Genomic DNA, 22,389 nt, shown 5'->3' on the forward strand with positions numbered 1-22,389 from the left:
AAGTAGTGACACCAAGGTTCAGTTTGCTGCTCACCTGTTTGAGCCACAGGGAACAAACTTCCAGAGGTCTTCATGCAACTTCACAGCTGACCAGGACTAACTGAACCTGTCTGGACCTGCTTGAGCCATTCTTCTGGCCTCTGCTGGAGTAAGTGCTGATCACCAGGTGATGCCCTCATGTCCTGGATCCTAAGCTGACATTAGAGTGCACTACTCCTTAGCCAAAGTTGTGGGCTCATCGTGACTGTGAAGCAGACTCTTCATGATTAGCAATGAGCATCCGGGTCACCTGCCAATGCATATCTCCAGCCAGGCCTGCTCCTCGCTCAGTCAGAATAGCTCACGTCAGCAGGGACAGTCTGCCTCGACCGCCAATGCGCATCTCCAGAAACAAGCAGCTTTTTTGTGCCACAACACTGACCAGCCGCACAGTTGACCTGCTCCTCATTTTCACAATGACCTCCTTGCAGCCTCTGCCAAACCAAACCTCCACCTACACATCCACGCATGGACTTGGATCAGAGGAGGTAAATTCTTCAGCAGTATGAACCTGGTCCCTGTATCTGACCTGTGCTCCATGACAGTCAGACTTAACTTGTGACGTTGCCTCGGTCTTGAGCAACCCTAAGTGGTGCTTTTTTGCTTTTTTGCACTATTTTCCCCACAAAATTGAAAAATTAATAACTCCAGTTCTACTGATTGTAGTTTTCTCATTGTAGAATCATTATACCCATTAAAATGAACTCTATGTTTCTAAATTGGTTTGAGATTGTTCCTGTGTTTTGTATTCATTTTATTACTGTTTGAGTGCTGCACACATATTTTATATTTTGCTTCTAAGTTAAGCCTGACTGCTTTTGTACCAAGCTACCAGAGGATTAGGAAAGGTTTATTTAGTGAAGAGACATGCTGGAACTTCTCCAGGTGGTTATACCACCAGGAGCACATTGAGCTCAGGATCATCAAATCAGCCTAAATGGAGCCAAGATATATCTGTTTAAAGGGTTTGAACTTTAATCCCTGTAATGGAGCGCATGGAAATCTGCCAGTATTCCTAAACTTATACACTGGGGAGGGCCAAGCCCTGGGGTCAGTGCACCATTTATGATTTAATTTACAGGAGAGCAGACATGCATGGTCCCCTCCTCCAAGAGCTCATCTCCCCCAGGGTTAACGAAAACAAAAGCAGCCCTGACAAGCTGGTGCAAGCGGGTAGTCCCAGGAGAACCCATGCCACAAGACAGAAGAAACTGGTAAAAGGTGGACCAACACCTCATACTCCTGTGTTGCTGTGCACATACCCCCTTTTTATGTGATGGGGTGGAGTGTGGAAGCACTGCACAATTTGTAGCCCAACTGCAAGGTCGCTAGCATGCCGGCTCCAACGTTGGCATAGAAGATCAGCCTGGCGGGGAGCATGTTGGGCAGCATGGGAGTTGGATTCCCGCACTGCTCCAGTGCTTGTAGACAGCTGTGGGTGCCCTTTGTGGGACGAGGGCACCCCATAACAACTGGAAGAAAGGAAACACAAAAAGAAAATGCACACAAACAGTACAGAAAAGGGGTGATGAAGCAGCTAATTTAATATTTTCGCTTCCTGAGAGGAGCACTTCATCATGCCTTGCAAAAGCTAATTTACATGTGCTTTTGCTGCTTGTTGCACCCCACTCTGGGCATGTGCACCACCAACAATTACCCAATGGATTGTGGAGCATGCAGGGAGAGCAGCAGCCCTCCTAAGAAACTGGAAAGCTAACTATAAGTTTCCAGTATCTTCGATTTTAGAATGCCCAGGAAAGGGACTTGTTACTTTTAAGCATTCCTAAAACTGGAACGTTTGTTCTATGGCCTAGGAGGACAGGATGCTCTCTTGATTGGTCCTATGGCTGCTTTTTACGTGGCCTAAATGTGTTAAAGAAAGACTTAGACATATGTCAATGTTTTATTGATAATATACTGTTGATAATGATTTTTTATGAACATTGCCATCATTTCATTAACAATAATTATTATGTTTAAATATGATTCCAGTAATATAGTGATTTTTATAATGTGGTAATTGGTTTTATAATATAGTTGATGACTTGATAAAGTCAATAGGCCTAATTTATCTACAATTACCCTGTATAATTGAAGGGGTACTGTGATTTTGGGGGTCATGATCCAGTATGGATCAACGGTTATTTGAGACTGTCACCAAAGGTAATTCCATCTCCCTGATGTATATATTTGTCAATGAATGTGTACTATTTAGTAGTATGTATGTATTGGTGCTCTTATATAGCGCAATGGCTGTCACCCAACGGGTATCCTGGCGCTTGGACTTGAGATGACATATCACAGTTTACAGACAGTTGCGGAACTAACAAAGGATTTTAATAATTTCTAGGGAACAAAAAAGTTTTCAAAGCCTTCTTGAAGGAAATGAGGTGATCTGTGCGGCGCAAGTCAAGAGGTATAGAGTTCCATAATTTTGCCGCCGTAAATCTGAAGGAGCGGCCTCCTAGGCGAATCCTAAGAATCTTGGGAACTATCACCGAACATGCTGAAGCCGAACGAAGGGGTCTGGTAGGTACATACCAGGCAAACAGCTTCTGCAAAGAAGAGGGGCCTTGACCATGAAGGGCTTTGTGTACCAGACAGAGGGCCTTAAACTCAATCCTCTGAGGGATTGGAAGCCAATGAAGCTCCCTAAGTGCTTTTGAAGAAGAAGCAAGCCGACTCCGTGAAAGAGCCAGTTTGGCAGCAAGGTTTTGTACTCGTTGCAGTTTTGCCACCAGGGTCTTTGGAGCCCCCAGAAGTAGTGAGTTGCAGTAGTCCAACCTACTTAGTATGATACTTCTCACTACTTCTGGCCTGGACTGTGCCGGGAGCATCTGAAATATTTTCCGCAGCATTCGCAAAAGGCCCATGCAGGTGGCTACTGTTTTGTTTACCGACCCGTCCAACTGCATACTGGAGTCGAACATCACCCCCAAATTTCTGACTGCTTGTGCCAACGTGCCAGCTTCCTGAAAGGTAGAAGGACAGAAGTACGACGGCAGAGGCCTAGGGGAGAGGTCCGGAGAACAGTGCAGCACCTCGGTTTTGGAACCGTTAAATTGCAAAGAATTACGGCTCAACCAAGTCGCCGTGGTTGCCATGCACTGGTGGAAAGTTTCTTGCGACACTGCCTCCTTGCCCTCAAACGCAAAGACCAGTTGAGTGTCGTCCGCGTAGTTGGTGACTGCTATGCCATAAGATTTTATCAACTGAATCAGGGGGCGGAGGTAGAGGTTAAATAGGATCGGGCTGATGGCCGATCCCTGAGGCACGCCCTGCCCCACCTTTCTGATGTTAGATTTAAAGGGCGGCAGGGCAACCATTTGATGACGGTTATCGAGATAGGAGACCAGCCAATCCAGCGCTAATCCTGATACCCCTATTTCCTCCAATCTCCTAATCAGGATCGTGTGGCTGACCATGTCGAACGCGGCCGACATGTCGAGTAGTACTAAGAATGCCGCTCGACCTTGGTCGGCCCGCGTCCGCAGGTCATCTAGCACTGTCACCAATGCGGACTCCGTCCCGTGGGCAGGTCTAAAGCCAAACTGGGCCACGTCCAGGCATGCGTTGCTCTCCATAAAACTGGAGAGATGTTTAGTCACCAGTTTCTCCAAGATTTTAATTGGGAATGGGAGCAGCGAAATAGGTCTGTAGTTTGCTGGACGGGGGGATCCAGAGAGTCTTTTTTTAAGATAGGGGATACCACTGCCATCTTCCAGCAATCCGGGACCTGTGCCAACTCGAGGGACTGACAACAGATGGAGAAGAGCGGCGGAAAAAGTTCTTCCCGAAAGAGTTTCCAAATTTTAGGTGGAAGAGGATCTAGCGGTGATCCCGAAGATACTACCTCTGCCAGAGCACAGAAATCTTCGAAGGACGGAAGAGGGAAGATGTTTAATTGCGCTGAACTGGCATTAAACCCAGGAACAGCCAAAGGGGCGGAGTGGTCCAGAGTATGGGCCATAGAGTCTTGCGATGAGGCAAGGTTGTTCAGGATCGTTGTGATCTTATCCTCTTAAAGCCAAAGACAATGCATCACATAAGGTTTGGGTGGCGGGAATGTCTTAGACAGTACTGGCGGGAGAGGCCAGAGCTTTCACGATTTTAAATAAGGTCTGAGACTTATTCTCCGCCGCTAGAAGTGATTCCTCTAGGAAGCTAGCCTTGGCCTGCTTAATCTGGGCTTTATAGGTTGCCAGGGCTTGTTTAAAAAGAGCTCTGTCAGACTCAAGGTATTGCCTTCTCCACTTCCACTCAGCCCGTTTACAGTGGTGCTTGAGCTGGTGGAGTTTGTCTGTAAACCATGGCATTGCCTGTTTAGTTCTGCTTCTGGTTTTTTGGACGGGAACCAGTGAATTCAAAGACATTAGAATTCGTTAGCTAACAATATCATAGCTGGCCGCCACGTTATCACCCAGCCTAGTGCCTTCTGGAAGCAAGATAGGGCATGGAGACAATTTCAATAGCTTCGACCATTGTCTGCGCTCCTTGGTGGCTCCTGATTTACAATTCTTCATAACTAGATTGGGGGAGGAAAGATGGAAGTGTACAAGTGCGTGGTCCGTCCAGCACTGAGGAAGGATGCTTTGAATGGCCACTTGGTCAGCATCCGCAAAGATGAGATCAAGAGCATGGCCCTTTACATGTGTCTGCGAGAGTACCAACTGCTGTAGCAAGGATGTTGCAGTTGGCCTGGACCAGCTCTTTAAAGGCAGAGTCGGTAGGGCCATCTGGCCATAGATTAAAATCACCTAACACTATCATCCTCTTATGCGAGTTGGCAAACTCGTAGATGACATCAATGAGTTCCGTAACAGCCGATAAGGCCCTGACTGGAGGTCTGTAGCACAATAGGCCTGAGTGGAGTGTGCCCCCCTGGTCATTAATAGCGAAGCCCATGAGTTCGCAACCTGGAATGGTCTTAGTGTCAATCAAGGAGAGATCTAAAGTCTCTCTGAAGATCACCCCCACTCCTCCTCCTCTAGACCCAACCCGAGGATTATGGCGGATCTTAAAGCCTGGAGGACACGCTAACCCCAACTCCACAAGACAGTGAGTGGAAGTCCAGGTCTCTGTCATGAAGAGTACATCTAACTCCTGAGAGTCGATAAGCAGCGTGATTTCTTCAGCATGTTTACTGAGAGATCTAACATTTAGGAGTCCGCATGACAGAGAATCAGCCCTTCTGCTGATGGCGTGCTGCTGGTGACGAGGATCGTTATTGGTATTAAATCTTGTAGGAAGAGAGGTCCCGCCGGCACCCAGTGCGTCCGATGCGCGAACGGGCGCAAACGGGCTTACCTCTGGCGCACCTCTGGCGTGCACCCGTTGCGCGTCATCGCTGCGCTCTGACTGCCTGTCCATTTCTTATAACCCTACACGTGGGAGGAGTGTGAGGGGAGCAACTAGTCCCCCAGCAAAAGATGGCGCCCGTGAATCGGCTGCCACGAATGCCCTCTCCAAGATGGCGGCCGAAAACGCTGCGACGCTCCCAGTATCGGTCCCTAGCTGCTCTGATTCCTGCAAATGCAGGGTGAGCCCAACTTTTAATGTGCAGGTATGAACTAACGCTATGCTATTGCTCCAAATAGCCAAGGTACAGCACAAGCCAGATAAAAGTACAGAGTACGCGGCGCAGTCAAATAATAAGCGGCGCAATTAATAACAGGAAAAATAACAGAGTATCAATAACGATTTTAAAACTAGGCAACAGCCGGCGCGCTGCAAACTGCTAAATTAGAGACTTGTGAGAGAGTAGTGTTTATGTAATAAACATACCTTCCTTTTAAAAAAAAAAAAAAAAGCACAGATTGGACAATCATTTATTGAGTGTTAATATTGTGTGCCAGTGAATGGACATTACAAGCTCACATCACCTCCCCTGAGTACGCCTTAAACTGCTCTGCTTCACTACCCTGAGAGAGTCGAGCTCTACAATGGGGTGCTTGGTTTGGAATGAGGAGACAATTTTACACCCTAAATATCAGTCAGGGGAGGCATTTTATCCAGAGCCCATGCAACCTTTGCTACACCACTGGATAGAACAAATGTATACATTTCTAAAGAAAAAACCTAATGAACCGACGAAATAGTTTGGGAGGCTATAGACCCGTGAAACTCAAAGTACGGCCATATGGGCCGTATGCCGTCCTCCTGACCTTCACATGATGCCCCCAGCTTAAAGACTGCTTTGGGCTGCTGTTTACTTCAGAAAGAACTAGCTTTCAAAAATATGTTAAATAAACATGAAAGTGTTTATTTACAGGCTAACTGAAGTAAATAAAAGAAGAAAATAAGGTGCACTTCAAAACCTAAGTCTTAGAAGCACATTAATTTTTCAATACATCTTGCAGCAAACTTGTAAAAATATGATAAAGTCTCTTCAAAATTCAAAAAGTATATTTCATTAACATGCAGAAGCTTTACGCCTTAGTACATCAGAATAGATAAGTGCATTGAGGAATATTTTATTTAAAACTGTTCATTTTCATAAATAAGTTTAGAAATATTCATACCTCCTCAAACCCTAACAGCAATGCCAATAGTGAACTAAGAAGCAAGTCAGTCGTCATGTGGAACCCCCTGGGTGGTCAGGGTTGTTATTATACATTGACAACGTTAAGGTTTATTATACACAAGAGGTTTGTACAGCATATAGCCTGAAATCATGTATTTCAATGTGCCCTTACCTGTTATAATGAAGAAAAAGAAGGTAAAGTGAAATTAGCAATTGACTAGGATCAAACAGTTGGATGAAGTGGGGAAGAGGGGATTGAGCCTACATTTTTTGGTTTCATGTTGTACAATTCTATTGCATTTCAATTCAATTCAATTCAATAATTAACTTACTTCCTTTGTAGACTTGAATCTCCTGATGTAGCATAACAAGCAGAAAGGCTTACCCCATGGTTCGGTACAAGGATAGCAATTCAGATATTCAGATACAGAATAACACACTATTGTCAAATCTATGACTTCTAGAGGCTTAGGTGCACATGCATCAAAATAGGCAATTTCGATTCTTTAATTGCGATTTTTAAGGAATCACAATTATGGAATCACAATTGCTTATGCATGTAGGAATCTCAAACAAATGTGTGATTCCTACAGCTTCTTTAATTGCCACTCGCAAATTGCGAGTGGCAATTAAGGAATGGCTTTCCATTCATTCCTATGGGCCTAGTGGTTCATAGGAATTAATGGAAATTGCATACCAATAGGTACTCACATGGCACATGCAATTTCAAGGGTGCAAGCGTGCCAAAAAGACACACTGTTGTGCCCCTGAAATTTCCATTTTTACACATGTTGCGCACACACATGCCCTAAGGGCATGTGTGTGTGTGTAACATGGGACTTTGAAAAATGCACTTTAGTGCATTTTTCTAAGAAATCGCAAATTACCATCAACTTGAGATTTATGGTAATTTGTGATTCATATTTGCGAAATCACACATTTTTTTGGTCAATGCATTGCATTTAGGAATCACAATTTGCGATTTCTGAAATGCAATAGCAATTGAAGTAATCACATATTTTGCGATTACTTAAATGATGATTTTTGAATTGGGAAATGCAAAAACACCGGTCGCAAAGGGGCAGATTATGCGAATCTGCTCGTTTTACCGTTTTTTTAGAGGGCAGTATGGAAAGAAACTCTTAAAATAGCTCCATGACTCACTGACAACACTATGTATGTGGTTCACTTCCCCTACACTCACCTTAATCATTCTCAAATCCCCACTTCCACTGAGTTACCAATAATATGGCCATTGGGACTATTGTACACCATAGTTTGTAGCCATTGGAGAAAAGTTCACAGGTACCCATGCTTCAGACCAGTGATACTCAAAGTACGGCCTGGCAGCCCCATGCGGCCCTCCTGACCTTTACATGCGGCCCCCTGAACAGCAGCAGCACTGGGCTGTTGTTTACATGACTCACCACTAAGATTTTTAAAGACACAAACATGTAAAAATAGGACAGTCTGTTCAAAATTCAAAAAGTGTATGTCATTGATCTGTAGAACCATTTCAACTTAGTAAAGTTGTACATCAAATTATAGCAGTGCATTCAGAAGTATTTTTTTATAAGTTATGGTTTTCAAACATGAATTTAGAAACATTCATGCTCCCACAGCCTGAAAACAATACCAATAGTGATTACATCCAAGCACAGGAGATGGTTTTGTACAGCACACATCTTGAAGTCATGTATTTCGAGGTCCTCTTACATGTGATAATGAAGAAAAGAAGGGACATTGAAATAAAACAATTGCCCAGGGTCACACAATTTGGTGAAGTGGAGAAGCCACGATTCATCCCAGGTATTCTAGTTTCCTATTATGCATTTGAGTTCAGCCAGTAGATATATATGCTTCGCTTCCCCTACACCCGCTTTACACCCTCCCCCCCACCCCCTCCCCCACTGGCGTCGGTGTGGCCCTCGGTCACACCAAAGACCAAACTTTGCGGCCCCGGGCAAAATGTTTGTTTGTACCCAGGCTTTAGACCGATCACTTATTGTCTTAAGGAAATCTTTTGATGTTATATGATAAGTTCAGTTCTCGAGTGGTATTTCACAGTGTGACAGACGTGTTTGAATCCCGAAGCACACTGCTCGCAGACCTACTGATTTGCGATGAGCTCATGTTTTGATAAACAGCAGAGCTCATTTCAACTTCACCGATCGATTTGAAGGCAACTATTTCACCAGAAACGAGGTTTTGCTGACATTACTTTCAGGGCTGCCTCGTTCACATGAATGAGTGTAAAATAGTCAGAGCGATGTTCTGAATGGTTCAATAAAATGGCTCCGAGGTCTCCTGCATCAGCCTGTGCAGAGCATCAGTGTCAGAGAAATGTAGGTACGACTAAATGAATCGGGTAATCGTAGGACGTTCATTCTGCCTCAGAAGGACATAATTACACTACACCTCAAGGAAGCAAATGACTTTTGTACTCTTTTTGCAACTTTTTCAAACAAATGTGCTGAAACTGTGAAAAGATAGCGTCCATCCATTTGTTCGGAAGCAACATATCGATAGTGCTTAGGCAATCTCTACACTGCATTATCGTGTAGGTTACTGTATACATAAACATGTTTCATTCACAAATTATAACAGTGCTCAAAGCTGCACAGAACATTTCACAGGTGTTAGTCTTCAGTGAGGCTGTCTTCAGGAAGGCCCCATTGCATTGTGGTAGATGAACTCCTCGCATCATTCGTTTATTTTTTCAGTCTTTATTTAACATTAGAACACTGATAAATTGTCAATGAGTTAGTCGACTTTCATTCAAACAATTCAATATTCAGTAAGGTACTTTGATGACATCATGACGCTTTGCTCCGATTAAACATCTTGGGCCTCATTTATGAAAAGTGGCGCATCGCTGCGTGAAAACAGCGATGCGTCACTTTTCACTGCGCACTCCTTGCGACACCAATGATGCGTCATATTTAATGTATGACTCATCATGTCGCAAGGAGTTACAGATACGTCAGCATTTCTGACGTATCTGTAAGCGCAAAAGTGACTCATTGCCGGAGTGTGTCACAAAAGTGACGCAACTCCAGCAATGCGCCCTTTCACATGGGGCAAGCCCCATGTGAAAGGGCCTGCGTCAGTCTTACGCCTGCTGTGAGTCAGGCGCAAGATTTTGACGCAATGGGGTTCTAAAAGTGACGCAGTGAAATATCATAGATTTCACTGCGTCACTACTACAACCCTTCCTTGCAAAAATACGCCCCCCTTGCACACATTATACCTGGCGCAGGTATAATGTGGCGCAGGGGTTTACAAAGTGACGCATCTACCTGGATGCGTCACTTTATAAATATGGTGCAACAAGGCACATTATTTACGCTGCTGGTGCGTCGCAAAAAGTGACGCACCGGCGACGTAAAAGTGAGGCACGGCCTCATAAATGAGGCCCTTTGAGTGGAACTCACCCTTATGTGTGTCTTTGAAAGGTGTACAACAATTTATATGATAATACAGCCTTTTCCTGCAAGGAAGCAACCCCTTGGCACAGAGCCTTGGTCCTGGAAGCTGCAATTCTCTATCTGTATTTATGTCTACTCGGGTCTGTCATAATTGTTAATATTCTGTTTTTCTATAATTGTCTCCGTCAGTCATGTTAAGGGCAATTCACAAAGAATGCTTATGACCTTACAGGCATAGACGTATGCCTATGATTGAGTAGTTTTAGCATGTTCGGTTATTAACAGGCGTTCTGCATGTTTGTATATCAAAGGATCATTCACAGAGCAGATAGCCACAGGAATAGAATGATTGACAATATTGTTTTTTCCTCACATAGAATTGCAGAATGAATAGGAAAAGGCCTGGCAACTATCCGAGCAAACCACCTGATATATGACTTTGTGAATGCTCGCCTCATTTGCAGTGCCACCTTTCACGACGCTACTGTGGGAAGGCATTTCCCCACCAATAGCATACACTTTATACTTTAAAAACTGCACGCCCAGTCCGTTCTTTACAGATTCAAAATTGAATGGGATCGAGTCACAAAGCCACTTGCACCCCTTGGTTTATCTAAGCTGTGCACATGTTTTTTATTCACGTGTCAATTCACTCCTGCTTCTCTGAAGGAACTGAAAGTAAGCTGAGTGGCCTCCACGTTTCACGCATTGCTGAGCAAACCTTTTAGGTTTGCAAAACCAAACTCCCAAAGCAGAAGTTTATTTTTTAAATCATAAATATAATGACCCTGACACCTTTGGAATTTTATCTATCCTCCAGGTTTTTCCTGGTAGTCAACACAGAAAACACAAGCATTGGTAAATTCGCCTATGTGTTTAGTAATAAGGTGTTTTTTGTTGCAAGTTGTAGCTTGCTGAGTAGTTGTACAATATAAGTTACAGAGAGTCTGTTAAAGTGTTATGCTTTGTTTATGTATAATGTGGGCAAGTAATAGCAACATTTTCAAAAACTAAATGAAAGAGGGAAATAATAGAATTAATTGATGTAATAGCAGTTCAGTTCAAGAAGTCTTTATTCGATTAGTTCATCATAAAAGACATAAAATACATTTAAACATATAAAACAGTTAAAACAAGTATTAAAGCATTAACGTACTAATCAGCTTCTTACATATATATACAATAATTACAGAGACGCATAAATGCAACAAAATACAGGGCTCCATTTCAGGAGACACAACCTTAAGACCCCGTTAGATTACTTTTAATGAGCCTACTTCTAATCAGCCAGGCCCACCTCAAAAATTTGGCCACACCCACGACTATCAGAGGATCCAAATTGGTCATTAACAGTCTATTTGCTTCCCCAGCCGATCTTGTGCCCAAATTTCTGCATACCGGCCTAAGCCATTTGGCTCTGGGGGCGGAATAAAGTGGGCAGACATATAAAAAATGACTCAGGTTTTCCCCAGTACCATGACACTTGGGACAGAACCCCGACCTTTCTGAACCCCACTTTTTGGTAAAATCCCCAAGAGGCAGCGAGCCGCATCTAAATTGGAAGAATAATTTGCGATCCGCGGGTTTTGTTATTAGATCCCAGTACCCTTCCAACTTGGGCTTATCCTTAAATACCATGAACAGACCTGTGAGGCTACTTGAACTCGTTTTAGAGTACCTGTTATGTAGCACCCATTCCCAGTAACTATGTTTGAGAACCTTTTTTGGAGGGAATTTAGCTGTTTCCGGTGTAGACCACAGGTCACCATGCCCCAAAGCTTTTAGGGTAGCCTTAAGGTCTCTGAACCAGCTAATATTTGTGACACTGGGGCTGTTTCTTACCTCCAGGCAAGCTTTAGCATAGTGATGGAGTTCCGGCGTTGTCCAGAGACGACGCCAGAATGTTAGGGGGCGAAGTCTTGCTAGGTCCTCTACCGGTTGGCACCCCAGATCGTAAAAAAGGGGAATTAATGGAGTTGACTGGGGCAGACCCGTTGTCATTCTTATGAATTTATTTTGAGCATGTCTTAGTGGGTCCAAGTTACTACCACCCCACAGTTCCGCTCCATATAAAACTGCTGATAGAATCTTGCCACCGTAGATCTTAAGGAGAGGGGACATTGGCCTTGTAAATGACCCTTTGTGTTCCTTAATCAAAGCCCCACCCAGCTGCTGGTGCTTCAAGGTCATGAGCTCGATCTGATGTGTCCAGCTCAAAGTCTCACTAAAGGTGACTCCCAGGTAAGTGAAATGTTTTGTCTGCTCCAGGGGGATATCCCCCATGGAGACCCTGGCATTTATTTGTCTGTGCCCTCTTAAAACCATAAATTTGGTTTTGGAGACGTTCACCTCCAGCTCATGTTCGCTGCAGAAATCCTCGAATCTTAACAGAGCTTTCTGCAAACCCTGCCTTGTTCGAGAAATCAGGAGAGTATCATCAGCGAACATGAGCAGGGGGATTTTCGCTCCAGCCAAGCTTGGGGCATCCGTGGAAAAGTTGTCATAGTATTTAGTAACCCCGTTGATATATAGGGAAAACAAGGTGGGTGCCAAGACACAGCCTTGCCTGACACCTTTGGCCACTGGAAAGTTCTCCGTCACTTCACCCGGTTTTCCCCATCGCACATATGCAAAGGTCTGGGCATGAAGGTTCACGATGAGTCGTACCAAGATGGGGGGCATACCCATATCCAATAGAGATTTCCATAAACCTGCCCTCGGGACCAGGTCAAACGCTGACCTTAGGTCCACGAAGGCCGCGTATAGGTTGCCTTTACCCAGGGTGACCGTCTTCCAATGCAGAAGCATGAATCGGAATGCCTGATCCAAGGTGCTCACGTGGGGTCTAAACCCGGCTTGAAGAGGGGTGAGGATATCATACTCCTCTATCCATGCCTGTATCCTAGTGAGCACAAGACGGGTTATGATCTTCTGTACCGCGTCTATTAGACTGATCGGCCGGTAGTTGGATGGAACCGACCGATCGCCCTTCTTAAAGATAGGCAATATTTCAGCACCGGCCCAGGAATCGGGTACTCTGGCGTCCGTTGCCAATGCGTTTACCAAACGCACCAGGTATGGTACCCAGAGATCATGATCCTGCTGGAAAATATCCGCTGGGATACAGTCTGGACCAGGCGCTTTTCCCCTAGGGATGGCTTTCAGGACTGCTTCGACTTCATTAGCCAAAAACACAAGTGTGTCATGAGATAATGGCCAGCTGATAGAAATATGCGCTGTATTGCGACATCTAAATTGTTCCACAAAGTGGGTCACCCATTTTTGTGGTTCAACAGAAGCGGGGCTTGGGCGATCATCCTGTGAGCTCCCCCACCTAAGGAGGTGCCAGAACTGCTGTAAGTTCCTGGAGCCACAGGCCTCGGCAAGAGATGTCCAGCGCTCGTCATCCCAAGCAGCTTTGGCATGACGTTTGGCTTCATTAAAAGCCTTCCTACTTGCTTTAATTAGGGCAGGGTTCTTTGATTTTAAAGCCTTAAACAGATCAGCATGGGACTCTCTGCAGGCATCATTAAACCAATTTAATGGTTTCTTGCCCTTCCCTCTCCCTTTGTTTGCAACATACTTAACAAACAGAGATTTTAGGGACAGAAACAGGCTAGCATGAATGTCTGTGATATTTAAGTTCAGCAATTCCTGGTTATCACACTTTTCAATTTCTACCAGAGAGTTTGAGACCAAAGCTCTGATCTTTTTGCGTGCTTCCACGTCTACTGAAACCTTTGGCCAGCGCACCCTCCTCATATCGTTCGTAAGTACTACCGCCTCCTGTACAGGATTAGGCTGTCGTACAACCGTCCCTACAAAACTAAAATCCTTCAATTCTGCCACCAGGGGTTCATGGTCACTTTCTTGGCGTGGTTTAACCGTCATATCCAAAACCACAGGCCACATTTTAATATCAACTAAAATGTAGTCAATGCGGCTACTGTGTCTTCCATTGGAGAATGTATGTCAACCCATCCTGTCCGAGCTAACACGTCCATTAAGTGCACGAAGGCCCCAGTTCAAACAGAGACCTTTGATATATGTAGCTGCTTGGGACCATTTGTTAATCGGTGGTAGGTCGAGTTGTGTGATCCCCCAAGTCAGATCCTCTGCTTCGGTTAATAACCCATCATCTTTACTTAATGGTTCAAAGCAGGTATTAAGGTCACCCATCACCACTACATGACCAGTAATTATGGTGGAACTTAAAAAATCATCTAAACAAGTAAGGGTGTGAGAAACTCTGCCACCCGTGATTCCCCTAGCATATACATTAATCAACATTATATCCAGCCCACTGCATGTTCGAATACTAACTATCAATAAATCAGGACAATCAATAAAAATTTCTTTGACAGTTACACCTGCAGCTTGGCGAACCCATGTTGTGATGCCACCCATGGCCCGACCTCTTAAACCTTTGGTCGCAGGTTTATTAAAATTCAGGAAACCTTGGAGATACACTGGAAGGGTTGCCCAAGTCTCCTGAAAACACCAAATATCTCCTTGAGAGATGAACTCAACCCAATCAGGAATACATGTACGAGATTCGATAGCTGCGATGTTCCAACATCCCATGACGGTACCCTTGTTGCACACTCGATCACACTGGTTAGTAATCTCAATAGGGTGGGAATCGTTAAACTGGGGAGGGGGTGCTTCGGGCACAGGGGCAGCTAAGATCGTACCAGGCATTATCGTACCTGCCTGAAAACTTGGCTTTGGGTTTGCACCCACTGTGGTGACGTTCATTGTAGGCATAGAGGATGATGCTCTGTCCAGTGTGTCTGTCTCCACTGGGTAAACCGTGCCCCCCTCCGTACAAATACAAGGTTGTTTATCAAAACTTCCAGTAATGATTAGTGAATTAATCAAATCAACCCCCCCACCCATATAATCAGAATTAGATTCATCATCCCTTGTCGACAGTGCTGGTCAATCATTAGTCGATAACCCTGATAAGGGGTCATAAAGGTTTCTCAACGGGATGCTCCAGTGGTCTTTAGGGTTTAGGCTAGGTGGATAATGATATGCTGGGTAGAAGTTTGGAGGCTGTTGAAACTGTGGAAAAACAGGGTTGATAGGAACTATGGGGTACAAAGATTTATTAGGAACAGGATAGCTCACTAAGGCTGGGGGGCCAGGAGGTTGGGAATTAATTTTAGCCCAACCTGGTGTTTGAGGAGGACAGTTGTAGCTAGATTGGGTGTAGGAACGATACCGTTCCTCAGGGTTCATTTGGGGTCCATGAAAGCTAGATGTAAAGTTAGACCATTTGAGGAGACTTTTGGTGTTTTTAACATGGGATTAATCAGGGTATCAGGATAAAAATAGCTACGGTTCCTAGTGGAAACCCCTCCCTCGTGTTTTCCTACAAACCAATCTGAGATATGGGATACTACTCTATTGTCCCTAAAATTGATAATCACTATGTCTCCCTCTATATCCTTTGGGCGAACCCCCACCCATTGACATCTTCTGACCGAAACAATGTCCCCATTGAGATGTGCAGGAAGGGGTCTGTTTGTTTTTAGCCAGAAGATGACTTTATTTTTTAGGCTTTCATTGTTTTCCTGATCCCCTTCCGAGACTGGTGGCACACCCGTCATTACTATAACGTAATTCATGGAATCCGGTGGTAAGTCCACATTATGCCTCCGTGATGGGGGTTTGTGGGGTTTACTATTAGAGGTAGCAGATTTGCCCTCCCCTTTCTTTGGTTGTTGCACTGCTCCCTGTAGGGGAGGTTTGTTAACAACCACCCTGGGATTCGCATTGGCCGTACTAGCTGGTCTTGGGGGTTTAACAGGCAGAGCCGATACTTTGTTTGAGATATTGGCTACATTGGTTGTACTATTAGGATGTTGACTGGTAGTGGTGTTTATATTACCTGCCGTGTGTATGGTACTTTGTGGATTGGTGAATGGGCCCTTGCCCTTTACTAAGGTAGAGGGTTGTGTTAACTCCGAGGACACCAGTAGGCGATCCAATTTGTCACTCATAATCCTAACACGCTCCAGCAAAGGTAACATATATGATTTAATGAGCTTCTCTATAATGGTACAAGTCACCTCATTAAACCCTTCACTAGCTAAATCAGGAGTAGCCAAGTTTTGTAATTCTGGCGTCGGTAACTCTACATGAGGTGGGATCAGTTGGTCAGGGATAACAATGGGTGGGGGTGATAATAATATCTGGCGATTTTGGCCTTTCCTTTTTACCCCACCCTTTCTCCTTCTTTTTCTGGGTGGAGAACGCACCACCCTCTTTACATCATCAGACTTAGTAGCAACGTCACACACATTCCTCGAGGGTAAGTTCTCACCGGGTTCAATGCAAACCAGTGACGAGTTGGGCAACGTGGGACATGGATCAAGGTTCTTGGATTGGCTATCGGGGATGTTTGTATCAACAAAGCTCGAATGATCAATGGGAATGCAGACCAACTGGTCTCCACTAGTTGCACTAACACATGGCGGCGAGATAATGGGAAACCTAAATATACTAGGAATTTGGTTAATGTCAGTACCATCATCCTCAATAGAACTCAACCCTCGGGCATCCGTAACCTGAGTGAGGTTTGAGTCTGAGGAGGTGGGCAGTTGGATTTTCTTCAGGTGCTCAATTGAGCGTCGTCGCTCAGCTCTTCTCTCTGCAAGGAGGAGATCCCTATCTACTTCCTTGGTGGTTTTTTAAAAAAATGTATCGAGTGGGCCGTGTGCAAAGATGCCCACACCTGGGGGGGGCTGAGTGACTCATAACAAAAGAAGAAAAACAAAATATGTTATCTAACCCGTTATTAATACCTTAACACACTGCTAGCAGCAGCAAAACAGTGGACAGCCACCAAGAGAATAAATAATTAAAAAACATCAGCATAAAAAGAGGAAATGTCAATACCCTGGCCCAGCCCGGCCTCCTACGGCCCCGGACGGCCACAGACGGTCCCGCCCTTGTCCCGGGCTTCTCCCGGCGCCCTCCCGCGCGCTCCCGCGAAGCGGGAAGTATGTTCAATTATATTCACTGTCAGTGCCTGTCATCGGTTAGTGGACAGGGGGGTGTGGCCAGCGGGGAGAGCAGCCCAGGTGTGTGAAATGGGCGCGCAGGGGCTCCTGGAGACTGGAGTCCCTGCCTGTGCTCGCAGCCCCACCGGCTTTTCAACCTGCCCGCTCCTTGATACTGGCTCCCACTGAAGATGCTGCCTCAAAGACACGAGGCGCTGCGGGACCCGCGAAGCGGGTCCGGCGAGGTCGGCAAAGTCCTTGGTAGTTAGAGCTTCACAATTCCCTCTGGGGGGGTCGCTTCCATCCAGCGAGCACTTTGCGGCAAGGAAACAATTTAAAAGTGATCCGAGGGTTCCGTGCAAACAGCCGGCTTTACAGCAAGGAAGCGGGGGGCGTGGCCAGCGGGGAGAGCAGCCCAGGTGTGTGAAATGGGCGCGCAGGGGCTCCTGGAGACTGGAGTCCCTGCCTGTGCTCGCAGCCCCGCCGGCTTTTCAACCTGCCCGCTCCTTGATACTGGCTCCCACTGAAGATGCTGCCTCAAAGACACGAGGCGCTGCGGGACCCGCGAAGCGGGTCCGGCGAGGTCGGCAAAGTCCTTGGTAGTCCTTGGTAGTTAGAGCTTCACAATTCCCTCTGGGGGGGTCGCTTCCATCCAGCGAGCACTTGGCGGCAAGGAAACAATTTAAAAGTGATGTAATAGCAATATCATGTAGTTAGAGGAGTTCTGGCAACTTCTGGGCCCGGTGCAGGGCACCTGCTGCACTATTCAAATCATGTCCCTGGTGCCTGCAAGATAACTGCATTTGTGACTACTTGTTTAGTAGTAAAATAAAGCAATATCTGGTGTTCAGAGGAGTTATAACAACTTTTGGCCCTGGTGCCATGCACCTACTGCACAAGTCAAATCATGACCATATTCCTTGTAATGTAACTGCATTTGTGACTGCCTCTTTAGTAGTAAAATATAGCAGTTTTAAGTGTTTATTGGGGTGCCTAGAGCTTTTGGCCCTAGTATCACTGTACCTGCTCCACCATTGAAATCATGACCCTGTTGCCTGCAAGGTAATTGCACTTGTAACTGCCTGTTTAGTTTATCATTTTAGCAACAATCTGTATTTAGTGGGGCCCCCAGAGCCTTTGGCCCCGTACCACTGCACCTGCTGCACCATTCAAAGCAAGTCCCTTTTAGCTGCTAGGTAACTGCAATTATGGGTGCCTGTTTAGTAGTCAAATATAGCAATATAATGTATTTAGAGGCGTTCTGACAGCTTTTGGTCCTGGTGCTACTGCACTTGCTGCACCATTCAATTCATGACCCTGTTGTCTGTAAGGTAACTGCCCTTGAGGCACTTGTATATTAACTTTATGTTTAATGTGATTTTTAATGTGCAATGTTTGTTACAACATTTAGAATTTAATAATAATTACTAAATAGATTAAGGGGCCGATTATGATGCCGTAGGAAACTGCTCCGACCCTCGGTCTGAGCCGTTCCTACAGCATAGTAATCGTCTGTTCGGATTCATTTCCGACCGACCCATTTGGAGGGAGTTGTTCAAAAAGGAATCCATACCTGATTTCCGAATGGCTTCCGACGGGCTCGCAGAGCCCCTCTGCCATTTGAAAAGCCTCCAGTAATCCCAAGGGCATCTTTCTGCCCAAGGGATTATGATGTCGGATTCTGACAGCCTTTCTCTGCCCAGCATTCAGACACAGAAAGGCTGTCGAAAGTCAACTTTGGGTCCCCCATTAGGGCCCCCGTAGGTGCCTGGCCTCCGGTTAGAGGCAGAGGGGGCAGGTTCCCCCTGTTAATCCGTTCACCCCATGGCAGGCACCTTGAGGTGTCTGCCATGGGGTGCAGGAAAGAACTGCACCTCTTCTCTTACAATAAGAGCATGCATTCCAGTTGGAATGCATGCTCCCATTGTAAAGAACAGGAGTGCAACCAAGTGTTCGGTCGCATCCTAATTGCTGGGTTGGGCCTGCCGACAAGAGGTCTCTCGATCCTAGTGCTGAATCGGTCAGATGGACTCAGGGCCGTCCGACATCGAAATTGGGCGCTTAGTTGAAAAATTCAATCCGTTAATGCCTACAAAGTGCAAAGAAAGGTGCTGAAGCATACATAGGAAATGCCAAAAACTTTCTAAGGCAAAACTATCTGCTTTACGCAACTAAGTAATAAATAGCTATCATTTTGGCACACTGTTAGAAGCTGTCTACCTTTTTCGTGGAAAGAGATCTTATTGTGGGACTTAAGCAGGGTGAACAGCTTTAGTAGAAATATCGTAAGTTAACAAATAAAAATGTTCCACACAAAAGTGAATGTAGACAGTAATTCGGGGATGGTAACTGATAAGAGCCCCCTTTTAATATATATTAAATACAAAGATTTCATAGGCACAGCTTAAGCGATGTGGAGGCGAAACCGCGAAAGGAATTCGAACATAGGAAAACAGCCTGAGGTACTTACACAGACAATCATTGGTTTAAGGTTTCTGATGGTGCAGTCAGCAGAGCCACCACAATTGTAAACATGATGTTCTGACCTGCTGCAAAAGGAGTGGGTGGACAATTAATTAGATGGAGAGGGTACTCCACCACTTCTGCTTGAAAATTGGGCCCCAGTGATTGTTTTTGATCTCTATGTGCACTGTTTCATGTATGTGTGATGGTTTCACGATTTCTGCTACAATTATCCACTGTTAAGGAAAACATAGGCGAACATTGGTCAGGTATAGGCATAAGCTTATGAGTTAAACATTATTTAGCGTGATGCACAATGTCATTTTATTTGCATTAATTACTATGAAAGAAAAGGGATTGGCTGACTCGCATTACTGGTGACCATCCTGTTCTTTATTCTGCAATTTACATTTGTATCCCTCTCTTCCTACCTTGATTTTTTCTTTGCCCTTTTTTGCATGTTGCTATTTAATAATGTTTTTCCATTTTATTTTTTTGAATTTTATTTTCGTTTCCACTTTTATTGTTCGTTGCAGGCTGTCTAATTTTCATGTTTAATTTTTCCATTTGTTTCGTTAATATCTGTGGCCAACTAAAAAATACTAAGCAAGAGAAAGAACAGACAGTTGACGCTTCTGCGTGCAGATTGCTGAAGGGGAAGCGGCAGTACTGATTTAAATTTTAAAGCGCATAACTTCTACATTACATTATGGAAGCAAGTGGCTAACCTAGGAAGGGGAAGCCCCTTCTAGAAAGGTGGGTTGACTGGAGGGGTTTTCGGAAGGGCATGTTTCCAGTCATGGGACTGACTGCACTCTGCTTTTCCAGGTTATGCACTGCTCGGTAAACTGAATCAAATGGGTGTGCGGGGGGCTGGACCAACACTTGGAAGTGACGGTAGAGCCACCATCGTAGGCAATGTAGCATTTTATGTTTACTATTCCTAAGTTATAGTCATTAATAAATCTACTTAGTAAACTTCTTGTGGGTGTGTGATCAGTTACTTTTTTAACAGATTTACATTGATGTGATACTTATTTAGATAGTTTAGTTGCAACCTCCAAATACCTTTTTAAAACTTTTGCCATAATCGCATAGTTACAGAGCAGGAAAAGTAAAAAAAAAAAAGACAAATATCAGCACAACTGTGTCAGCGTTTCTGGTGCGCCTCAGGTTTGTGAGAATTCTGGGAGTCACAATTCAATATCTGTTTAGGTCTTTCCAAATAACCATTTCACTTTTAATACTTCTGCAGCAATAGATGCAGGCAGTGAGGGGGTAGGAAGTATATTACTCACCACACATTCGTAGAAGCAAAACTGTTTCCTCAGTTACCAGATGGTAGCATGAAAACAATTAAGACGCATCACGGAAGCTATTGACAAAGCTGCATAATAACACCACAGTCATGTAAATCTTAAAACAAAATTTAAAAAAATTACACATATTATCCTACGGATTTATCACTTCCTTGAGTACATCATCCCTTCACGGTATTCAGCTTCACTCAACCCCACCTAATAACATGTTAATTCATAGTCACATCAGGGCCACAGAACCCCCGCCCCCGTGATGCCCAAACCCGCAAATAACACACAGACACAAGTGTTAAGTTTGGGAAAAATTTGCTGCAGGTTTATTACATACAACATATGTAATGATGGTGGGTTATCTTACGGACGATCCAAGGGCAGGCCGCATTCTCGCCACCTGCCCGCCTGTTGGGCCAATCAGCATAGTGGCGAACCACCCAACTGCTGCACAATTATTATAATTATACTACACACGCCCCTTACAGGGCGTGACTAGGCAAACCCCCGGCTGCACAGGCCCACAACCGCCCGAAGGACTACTGGGGGGCCGACACGAGTTCCTGCACCTCCCATGAGGTTACAGGTTAGGCTCTGGCACCCCTATGTGCCCGCTGAAGAACAGTGTTTGCACCTCTCTTCTTCCGGATCACCCAGTAACTCCGCCTGCAACGAAAAAGCAACACATTAAAGCTCCCCCTGGAGCCCCCCTCAAGCAGACACTCTGGGTTCGAGGAAGGGCGGGAAAGAGTGTCCCGACGCTGTCGCGCGACGTCCGGAGCGGCAAAGAGGCCTCAACAATGGTGCACTGGGGTCATATACCCCCTGAGGCTCCTCCTAGCCGCCCCGGACGTGCGTCAGCGGCCCGCCTGCCTCCTACTGGGCGATCCTGCCCAGGCGAGGAGTGGCTGGCCACAAGGTGGGCGGGGGCAGCCCTCCGTGACTAGGAGCCCGCCCTCCTGATGGCCACTGCGTGACCTCGGGCAAGCGCATAGTCACATCAGGGCCACAGAACCCCCCGCCCCCGTGATGCCCAAACCCGCAAATAACACACAGACACAAGTGTTAAGTTTGGGAAACATTTGCTGCAGGTTTATTACATACAACATATATAATGATGGTGGGTTATCTTACGGACGATCCAAGGGCAGGCCGCATTCTCGCCACCTGCCCGCCTGTTGAGCCAATCAGCATAGGCAGGGCGTGACTAGGCAACCCCCCGGCTGCACAGGCCCACAACCACCCGAAGGACTACTGGGGCGCCGACACGAGTTCCTGCACCTCCCATGAGGTTACAGGTTAGGCTCTGGCACCCCTATGTGCCCGCTGAAGTACAGTGTTTGCACCTCTCTTCTTCCGGATCGCCCAGTAACTCCGCCACAGCCCATGCGGTGGTTCCCGCTGCCGCACGGGCCCCCCACCACTGCTACTATTCTTTACCTGCAACCTTTGCTCAGAAGTGCCTCCAACAGATAGAGGAGGAACAGGTCTAAGCCTACAGGCGTGAGATGAACACCATCTGCCACAAATGACCCTTGACCTACGACGTTAGCTCAGCCGAGCTTCTCGTCAGTCCAAGGAACAAGATCAAACGACAGGTGCGGGGACACTATCCA

Source organism: Lissotriton helveticus, chromosome 7 (genome assembly GCF_964261635.1).
Source record: "Lissotriton helveticus chromosome 7, aLisHel1.1, whole genome shotgun sequence".
NCBI classification, from domain to species: Eukaryota; Metazoa; Chordata; class Amphibia; order Caudata; family Salamandridae; genus Lissotriton; species Lissotriton helveticus.